The sequence below is a fragment of the Schistocerca americana genome, chromosome 3 (genome assembly GCF_021461395.2).
Source record: "Schistocerca americana isolate TAMUIC-IGC-003095 chromosome 3, iqSchAmer2.1, whole genome shotgun sequence".
Classification (NCBI taxonomy): domain Eukaryota; kingdom Metazoa; phylum Arthropoda; class Insecta; order Orthoptera; family Acrididae; genus Schistocerca; species Schistocerca americana.
Genome location: NC_060121.1, coordinates 990,242,893 through 990,253,777, shown reverse-complemented (window position 1 = coordinate 990,253,777; position 10,885 = coordinate 990,242,893). Strand labels below are relative to the sequence as shown.

At 42.6% G+C, this 10,885-nt stretch overlaps 2 non-coding genes across 2 annotated transcripts; one reads left to right on the top strand and one right to left on the bottom strand.

Moving 5' to 3' along the window:
- Window positions 1-3,556: 3,556 nt before the first annotated feature.
- Trnas-cga lies at window positions 3,557-3,631 on the bottom strand. Its single transcript has one exon. It is a non-coding gene; the product is annotated as a tRNA-Ser (tRNA).
- Window positions 3,632-9,333: 5,702 nt separating this feature from the next.
- On the top strand, window positions 9,334-9,408 carry Trnat-ugu. The gene has a single exon. It is a non-coding gene; the product is annotated as a tRNA-Thr (tRNA).
- Window positions 9,409-10,885: the final 1,477 nt, after the last annotated feature.

The following is a 10,885-nucleotide window of genomic DNA, read 5'->3' as shown; positions in this document are numbered from 1 at the left end:
GAAGAAAATTCGTAATTTCTTCTCTTACCAGTCCTCTTAATTTTCAGCATCCATCTATACCACCAAATCTCAGAGACTTCGATTCTTATCTTTTTCGAATTTCTCGCAGTCCACGATTCACTATCGTATCGTGTATCAAGCGAAATTTGTGACAGCAATGAGGATTTCTTCGCGGGGAGGAAACAGCTTGTTGTCCTGGAGGCAGGATCGTCGACGGACGTAGAAGTAACAGCTTCAGGAGTTTCATGGGGAATATTTTGGGACCCTTGTAGTTTAAGAAGTATTTTATTACCTAGTGGACAATATTAATAAGAACCTCAAGCTTTTTTTCAGGCGATGCAGTTATGTATAATGAAGTATACGCTAAGAAAAAACCTGCGAAACTATTCAGTCATATTTTGATAAGTTTTCAAATTGGTGCAAAAATTGGCAACTCGATATAAATATTCAGAAATGTAAACCTGCGCACTTTGAAACACGCGAAGCTGTAATTTACTTTGATTACATTATCGCTGGTCACAATTGGAATCAGTCAAATCATAGAAATACCTAGGCGTAATAATTTGTAGGGATATGAAATACGAACGATCATGTAGGCTCAGTCACAGGTAAATCTGGTAGAAGACTTCAATTCACTCGTACAAAGAAGATTTTTTATAAAAGTCTAGTCGTACCAATCAAAGAATACCCGCGTCAAATAGGACAGATAGGAGATATCGAACGTATATAAAGACGAACAACACGAACGGTCACAGATTTGTTTGACTGACGACACGGAATGTAAGCAAAACCTAAACTGTCACTGCAGCAGTCATTCGCGAATGGAACGGTACGAAACCCTAATATGTACTACAATGTGAAATACCACCTACTACGCTTTCCACTTTAGTTTGCAAAGTACCACAACATGTACTGCACACACTCTCGTGATAGCCCCCGAAATAATACATTTACATCACTGACTGACTGCGGAAATAAGATGACTCTACCACAGTATTTCAGCTTGAGACGCCCAGTAAGCCGGCAGGACAGGACAGGTAGTTTAAGTTGTGGGAAGGGGCCAAAATAAGCGGCTGTCAGCCACACTCGAACATACAACCTTTTATTTGATCAAACATTACAAGGGCCAAGACATTTATAAAAAAATACAGCTTTAGTTTTGGCACTTAATTAGCGGCTGAATGCGCCATACAATCTCATGCCTTAAGAGCAAGACCACTTTAATTTAAGAACGGCTGAAAGCCAATAATTTAAAGCTCAACCAAACTCAGAAATTTAAAAGGCAAAGCCTTCGCTTAATTAAGGCTGAAAGCCCAAAGAATCTGACACTTTAACAGCAGCAAAAAACTTAAATTCAAAATCGGCTGAACGTCCAACACTTAAGACTCAATAACATTAACTTTTTCAAAAAAAACTCCAAAGGCTTTACGTAAAACAGTTCTTAAATTAGGCTGAAGACCCAAACCATCTGACGCCTTAAGCGCCAAACAACCTTAATCTAAAAATCGGCTTGAAGCCATTCAAGTACAAACAGCAAGAACAAACAAGAAAAGGCAGTACACCAAAGGGCGCTCAGAATTTCCGAGCGTCGGCCTGGAATTCAAACACTAACGCTCACTTAGGTGAGACAAGCAGTCGGCCCAACCATTGTCGATCCGACGACAACCCAACCGACAGACAGTCAACGGACCCACCGACAAGATAACCTCCGCTTCACCCGACCAGCACACAACAGAGAGTTCAACGGAACAACGTAGAAGGTATTGGCTCCCACAACCAATTATACATTGAGCTTTCAAACTACACACCGTGCTGGGCAGCGACAACACGATGGGGAAAATACACTGCCTGAAATTTACGTCAACGGCCAGGGCAGGTAACTGAAACATTAACCGCCACAAGGCAGAAGATTCCACTGGTGCACTTCAGTTCAACTAACCAAGTAACTCCACTGGAGGGTGGCTAAAATTTGCCAACTTGAAAACACGTTATTGCTCGCGGGAATATCCCAACAGCCGACAACGAACTCCAAACGACACAATGTGAACAGCCGTGACTTACCGGTAGATTAAGTCAAAACTCAACTTTCGTGTTCAGCATCGGTGAGCTACGAACGAACCTCGTAGCAATGGGAACAGCACCACACACTCCACCACCGCAGAGGCCGCCAGCGGGCCCAGCCAAATTATGTGCCGTGGAGATTTCCTCGGTGCTAGACACCAACCGACCAACTGTCTAGGCCCGGAAATGGTGAAAGGACCAAATGTACGTCGGCCAATGAGACGACCGACCAACGGTGGTCCCGCTCCAACCTCCCTCCGTCGGACAGTTCAGTTCACGTGTGTCGCCAGCGGTCGGCGAGCACTGGCTGTCCGCACCTCACCGGCGCTCCGTCCCCGACTTCACCGCTGCTGCGCCCCGACTGCACTGCTGGTACGTCCCGAACTGACTGCCAGACACACGACGACCTGGAAATGCTATCTACATCTACATTGACATCCATACTCCGCAAGCCACCTGACGGTGTGTGGCGGAGGGTACTTTGACTACCTCTATCGGTTCTCCCTTCCATTCCAGTCTCGTATTGTTCGTGGAAAGAAAGATTGTCGGTATGCATCTGTGTGGGCTCTAATCTCTCCGATTTTATCCTCATGGTCTCTTCGCGAGATATACGTAGGAGGGAGCAATATACTGCTTGGCTCCTCGGTGAAGGTATGTTCTCGAAACTTTAACAAAAGCCCGTACCGAGCTACTGAGCGTCTCTCCTGCAGAGTCTTCCACTGGAGTTTATCTATCATCTCCGTAACGCTTTCGCGATTACTAAATGATCCTGTAACGAAGCGCGCTGCTCTCCGTTGCATCTTCTCTATCTCTTCTATCAACCCTATCTGGTACGGATCCCACATTGCTGAGCAGTATTCAAGCAGTGGGCGAACAAGCGTACTGTAACCTACTTCCTTTGTTTTCTGATTGCATTTCCTTAGGATTCTTCCAATGAATCTCAGTCTGGCATCTGCTTTACCGACGATCAACTTTATATGATCATTCCATTTTACATCAATCCTAATGCGTACTCCCAGATAATTTATGGAATTAACTGCTTCCAGTTGCTGACCTGCTATTTTGTAGCTAAACGATAAGGGATCTATCTTTCTATGTATTCGCAGCACATTACACTTGTCTACATCGAGATTCAATTGCCATTCCCTGCACCATGTGTCAATTCGCTGCAGATCCTCCTGCATTTCAGTACAATTTTCCATTGTTACAACCTCTCGATATACCGCAGCATCATCTGCAAAAAACCCCAGTGAACTTCCAATGTCATCCACAAGGTCGCTCCAGGGATGGTACAACAGTGCACTTATCGGTACACGCTGCTGCTGCCGCTCACGGGAAAGTAAGGCAGGAAGTTAGTGACGCCAGTAAATGGAATAAGAAAACGAGGCGGCAGTACCGTAATTCAAGATGACAAACAACAAATGGGATAGAATGAGATTTTCACTCTGCAGCGGAGTGTGCGCTGATATGAAACTTCCTGGCAGATTGAAACTGTCTGCCCGACCGAGACTCGAACTCGGGACCTTTGCCTTTCGCGGGCAAGTGCTCTACCAACTGAGCTACCGAAGCACGAATCACGCCTTGAACTCCCAGCTTTACTTCTGCCAGTATCTCGTCTCCTACCTTCCAAACTTTACAGAAGCTCTCCTGCGAACCTTGCAGAACAAGTTTGGAAAGTAGGAGACGAGATACTGGCAGAAGTAAAGCTGTGAGTACCGGGCGTGATTCGTGCTTCGGTAGCTCAGATGGTAGAGCACTTGCCCGCGAAAGGCAAAGGTCCCGAGTTCGAGTCTCGGTCGGGCACACAGTTTTAATCTGCCAGGAAGTTTCAATAAATGGGATAAACGCGACCCGGCCATGGCTCACAGCTTGTATCAAGAACGCTCATGAACAGCAGTTATAAGTTCATGATCGTAATAATGGCCGAGACCGAGATATCTTATTGCATTGGAGGAGCGTCTACAACAATTATCGCAGAGCATAATTACGATTGAGATGTTAGTTGAAAATAGCTGCTCTTGAATACCAAGGAAGAAGAAAACCTAAGAAGAACAAAACTAGTGTGAGTAAAGAGATGTCAGACTCATACTGTGACAAAAAAATAAATATCACTGCTGGCGTACTTGTCGTAGGCAATTAGTGTCCTGTTGTTTTTCAACCTTGAACTGCGTCTGTGTCGGCACGTCAGAAGCTTCATAATAATCGATAATGACAGTGGGGTTGACGAGACGTTTATTACGGACGCGCTTTCACACTCCGGCTGAAGACAAGAACGACACAGGTCTCGTGCAACCTCACAGAGAAAGATATGTAGAAATATTTGGAGCAGAGGACGGAGACAAGTCGAATATGGGTCCACAAGGGTTCTGCACTACTCTACACTGCCCTTTACTTAACCTATCTTTGGCACAGAAAGGGGGTAAAATATGCTGCTATAAAACTTTTTGATGAATTACCAGATGAAATAAAATGTCTGACAGACAGCAGTAATAGTTTCAAAAACAAATTGAAATCATACCTCCTTGATAACAATTCCTTCTACACCATAGATGAATTCTTGAATATGAGTAAATAAATCTGGAGATATAATATATGCATTTTGTGCCATTTAAGAGAATGGGATAGATAATAGAAATGTTTAGGTATGACATTATAACGTAAACAAACAAAAAAAAGAAAAAAGAAGAAAAAACTTGTTTCCTATGCGCATTTGTTGTGCATTTGACTCGTTCCACATCATAGCGGTTTTCCGTGCTATTGATCAATGGAACACGTAACTAACTAACTGCTACGAAGCCAACTATCCTCAGGCGGTTTACCTACTCGGCACAAGTGTAGCAGGTTCTAACAACCCTACCACAAGAAAGGTCAAAATTTGATAATGATTGTGCTGTTGCTCACGGGCTAAATATTGCATTTTCGGGCAACAACAAAGTTATTATGTGGCAGGTGCCATTAGAGCACAGTTAATAAAGTCATTTCATGTAATAATGAATAAACTAGGCACTCATCTTTTCGTGTTTCCCACGCTGGTCTCGTAAAATCGTGGCTCAATCGTCGAAAATCTAGGTGGTGATGATTCCAAGCTCGGATGCAAAGAGGCCTAGGTTTTCTTCTGCTATATTCAAAAGTTTTGTAGATGCGCTTCACAAATCGTTCTTGAAGATTAAACCTTTCAAAGTTAGCACATGGTGTTGCAAAAAAATAATCAGCACTCCGATTTTAAGTTACACTTCCTTTTTATTGCTTTTGTTGCAATATCACGTAACACACAAAACATCACTTCACAATACAAAACATACTTGAAAACATCTTCCTCACTGTTAAAGTTCACATTTTATAAGCTGACTACAATATGCGTCTTTCCAACATAACGTCCAAGACTTGACCTTCTCAAGATCCAACTCTCTAACTAACTGCTTGCGCGCCCAAAAATCAAGTGTTACAAGTACGTCAAAGATCATAGTTACAAAAGAAAGAATACACATAAGAAAAATATCATTGCAACATAAACATATCGATGTATTAAAGTATCTCTACATTAATGAAATCAAATCTGAATGTTGTCTCAGAAACATTTTAACTACCTTACAGAAACACAGTAGAGTAATTGCTGGTATCGAGAGGTTGAGTTGAGATGCCGTAATGGTTACGCAATTCAAGTACCATTACAAGATGCTACGGGATCCTGTAGCCACACTACCAGTGAGAATTACCCGTTAGTTATTTTCAATTGAAGATAATAATACTGTAAATGATATCTGTAAATCACATATCATTGATGTAAAATTGCAAGTATTTCCGAATTTTGAATACCATATATTCGTCGTAAATCAAGTTTATTAAACAAATTTTACGCATTATAAATTGTCACAAGAGTTTTATTTACATTTTCTTTTCCATACTTGTCTGCTGTGCATTATTGACAACTTGCTAGAAAATATTGACGACAAGGACTGATTAATTTACAATTTTTACAGCTTTCCTAAAAATCACTTGTTGGTTTCCCTCGCACATAACGACATTTGGCCGCTAACTCGACGTATACTCCCACAATCTGACAACTATTCATCGTATTTAGTGATAACTCAGCTCTTTTAATGCCTTTTTTCACTCCTTTTTTGTTTTTGTTTTTTCGACTAATTCTTATAGTCAGAGTGTACCTTTACAGTACGTTTGTCTAACACGTTTGAACGCATTTCCATAAAGTTTTCGTGCTTGCTTTAATGTTCAACGCGTTCAGCTACGCCAGTTTGCTCATTGTGCAGATGAGGCTTTTCAAACTGACGTGACGTGACGTTTTAGTGTGTGGAGAAGTCCTAGAGAATGTGTCCCTTTATTTTGTTCTGTCCAGAGATCCAAACTTTATAAGTGAGGTGTTGATTATTTGTGAGAGCTCCATGATACAAATTACAGAGATGGAGGAAACGACATACTCATTTGCAGACTTTTTCTTTTCTCGGGTCAGTACCTCACTCGGTAAAAACGGAACCAATAGAGTATCAATTTCTTGTTCATTTGTCTGTCTGTCTGTCCGTCCTGCTGTTAGGACCCCTTTTTCTCAGGAAAGGATACAATATCAAATTGAAATTTATATGAATACTAAGGTCTACGGTCTCTTGGCGGTGTGAAAAATTTAAGAGTCAAAGTCAATGCAGTCAAGAGATATGGCCATTTACGTCAGCTGTTAACGATACTTGCAAACATACAAATCAGAACCTGTAGGGTGCGAGGGCATGCTGAAGAGTAATGCCTCCGAAGTTTTTGTATGAAAATTCTGAAACCCTGTTAAATAAAACAATCGTAGCGGGTAACAAGGCGGTGTGTAACGTAACGATGTTGGTGCGTGAGAAAGAGCGTGATGTAATCGAGTTAATGATTGCAAAAAACGTTCCTCTAATTGAAATCTGTAGAAGAATGAAAGCTGTGTACGGTGATGATTGCATCAACAGCAATAAGGTTGTACTGGTCCTCTGGGAACGAGAAACGTCGATTTACGGTTGACATGAAATCTTTACATAATAAAACGAACTGTTATTCTGTGTGCAAAAGAGTACGCAAAAACATTAATTAGCTCACTGTGATGTGTATGAGAAGCAGCATCGATATTTCATGAGACTGAATGTATGTTTTGTAGTAAAGAGACTGAGAACAATGAAAACAAGAGAAATAAATTTTCACAATCGTTTTACTCTGGTTTGAATCTTCCTACGAGAAAGACATGGATGGCGACGTATGTATCTTGTAACGTATATCTGGTAAACATACGCTGTTACTGATAGTCAAACCACTTATTTCATTAGCACTAGCATCCCTACATGCATAAAAAAATTGTACATTTTTCGGAAATTTTTTACTTTTAATATTTTGTCCGCCATTTGCAAGACAGCAGATTCTTTTTTAAATTACTCCAATATTACGTAGCGCTAAGCCAAAAGGAGACGGTTTACAATTTATTTCGGGAGTAAACAGGCTAAAATCATATTAATTTCATTAATTTTGCAAAGAGAAGTATCGATATCAAAATACATTCTTACGGTTGCCGCTTCACGCTATCTTTTGTTCAAGTGATTAGCTTTCTAACAGTTAAGAAAGTGCTCAGCTTCGAGTTAATAGTAAGCGTACCAATCAGAAAGTGTTCCCCGACGTGAAACTACGAAAGTATAAATTATTATTCATGTTAAAAGACATTCCATTACAACCCTGAGATATTTCTGAAAGTAAAAGATGAAGGTGCTGCACACCGATCTGTTTGCAATTTATATTACGTCTGTAAAGACACTCCAAACTGATTTATTTGTCGGGCACTTGAATATAGAAAGCCTTAATAATACCAAAGATAAAATTACATGCCCGTGGAATGAAGTTGTAGAGAAAAGCTGCACGTAGCCTCGTGTAATCTTACGATGTGTTATTAACAGAACAAGCGTACTCACACCTATTGTTCACTGACTCGTCCACGTACACGATACACCCATGTAAAAGACAGCACATTGACGCTGGAGCCGCGCAAGCAGAGGTGAGGTTGTGGGACCGTCAACAAAGTCAAACATCGTACAGTGACGATGTCAACAAACTATTGTCTCCTTGGGGGAAATGTGTTCGTCCCCAATGTGACTGCGTTGAGACAAAATATATATGTAGACACGAAAAATAAAGATGTAGAATGTTAACAACGTTTGTTTCATCTAAAAAGCTTTTAGAATTTTCACATAAAAATTGGGAGGCATTAATTTTCAGGGGGCCCTAGTCTATGCATAATTAAGATGGCACGGAAACCTGGGAGCGCGAGACCTATGCCCGCTTGTCCGTTTTTTTCTTTTTCTTCGCATGAATGTTCTTTCGCGCGTGTTTTGTCTAAAGAGTTTGGCTCTTTTGGGTGTGGGAGTCTTGAAATCTATTTGGAAAGATATTCTCCACCTTCGAAAAATGCTGACGTGCTTTCTCTCGTATTAATCCCGTTGCGTAATGCGTGAGGTAGAAATGCTTATCTAGACGACCAGTGCCTAGATGAGGGCGGGGGATCGTGTGAAAATCGCACTGAGGCTGACCAGCACAACCGACTCGAAACATTTCGGGTCGAATCGAGATAGAACTCGCCCGCCAACTCCTCCCACTATCTGACAGTCTTGATCAGTATTGAATAGCCACCTCATCAAAATGGTTCAAATGGCTCTGAGCACTATGCGACTTAACATCTGATGTCACCAGTCCCCTAGAACTTAGAACCACTTAAACCTATCTAACCTAAGGACATCACACACATCCATGCCCGAGGCAGGATTCGAAACTGCGACCTTAGCGGTCGCGCGGTTCCAGACTGTAGCGCCTAGAACCGCTCGGCCACTCCGGCCGGCCCACCTCATCGGTTTAACTATTGTCTTAGTGGGAAATACCATGAAATATTTAAGTATACACTAGCCACGTCATCGGTTTAACTGTTTTCTTATTGGGAAGTACCATGAAACATTTAAGTATACACCTGTTCGTTCACCTTTCGCGCCGACATTTCGGCTGTCAGCGGTAGCGTCATATTCAGACCATGAAATGACAATTAAATCAAGACCCTAAGCTGTCGACAGGCGTTGATGTACTTCATTGGGGACATGTTGAAAATGTGTGCCCCGACCGGGACTCGAACCCGGGATCTCCTGCTTACATGGCAGACGCTCTATCCATCTGAGCAATGTAGTGTGAGGGCATTAAGTTGGGAATGTGGGTCTCACGGGGAGCGTACAAGGGATAAATCCCTGCAGTCGCACTATTCTCTGTGCCCTCGGTGGCTCAGATGGATAGAGCGTCTGCCATGTAAGCAGGAGATCCCGGGTTCGAGTCCCGGTCGGGGCACACGTTTTCAGCTGTCCACATCGAGGTATATCAACGCCTGTCGACAGCTTAGGGCCTTGATTTAATTATCATTTCATTCTAAGAGAGCTGCATGTTCACCGAAAGAAAAAATACTATCTTCATACACTCAAACCCTTACGGGGGTGCAGCCGAGTGAGGTCATCCACAACTGCTGATATTTCAACGCCGTCAATTTCAAGGCACAAATGCAACCAGAGTACGCTGTGCAAGGAATTTAAACCGTCGGTACGTTTGGCTACGCCGACCAAGAACCGTTATATTGAATATTCACAAAGACAACATCGTAAACAAGTAGCGCCTCCACATAACCAATGATGATAAACATCATAAATTGTCGATAGTGCATATTAATTACCATTATATTAATTACCAAGGGATGAGCTGCCCCTCTGTTGTTTGACCAGGGAGAGAGCAGGATTCCACGCAGAATTTAACCAAACACCTCCGTCTCTATTAATAATGCTTCTTTAATAACACTATCTCGGTAGCTGTAAGTGCACCCCACAATCTCTATGTTATTATATTCCATAGGATGACCGGTAAGAAGGCAATGTTCTGCAATTGCTGATTTGCTCGTCTGTTTTTTGCGTGACGCTTATGTCCTGTTCACCGGTCCTCCACGGTCCTGATGGTCTGACCAATATACACTCCTGGAAATGGAAAAAAGAACACATTGACACCGGTGTGTCAGACCCACCATACTTGCTCCGGACACTGCGAGAGGGCTGTACAAGCAATGATCACACGCACGGCACAGCGGACACACCAGGAACCGCGGTGTTGGCCGTCGAATGGCGCTAGCTGCGCAGCGTTTGTGCACCGCCGCCGTCAGTGTCAGCCAGTTTGCCGTGGCATACGGAGCTCCATCGCAGTTGGCCAACTCTTGCAGGATGAACTAGGATCAGAATACCAGGTCACCAATTTTTTTAAACCTAGTGCTGGTCTGGAGCAGGTGACAGAGGATTTAGGATCACTTTGCAAAGATTTCACTAAGGAAGACACCGTGGTTATAGTGGGTGGGGCAGGTAACAGTATTGACAGAGATCCTGGGTACAGCGTAGAGTGTGACCTGGCGAAGATTGCATCAGCATCGAGGCATACCAGTGTTGAGTTTGTATCTGCTCTTGGGCGCCATGACCGACCTCATTTGAACTCTTCTGTCAAGAGAGTTAATTTGGAGCTGGAACGGCTGCTCATGTCGGGTGCGGGGTCACACATTGGTGTGGTTCATGTTGATTCTATCAGTAGGTGGGATTATACTAGGCATGGCCTTCACCTCAACAGGAAGGGGAAGGGTAAATTGGCTGGGGAAATAGCAAGAAAGTTAAAGGGGGGAGGCACTGTCATGAGTGGTAAAATACCAGTGGTTATAGGATTCAGAAAAGACCCTTTTTTAGGGTAGGGAGGACAGAAAGAAAACAAATTTTAAGAGAGGTTAGAACTGAGACAAACCTTC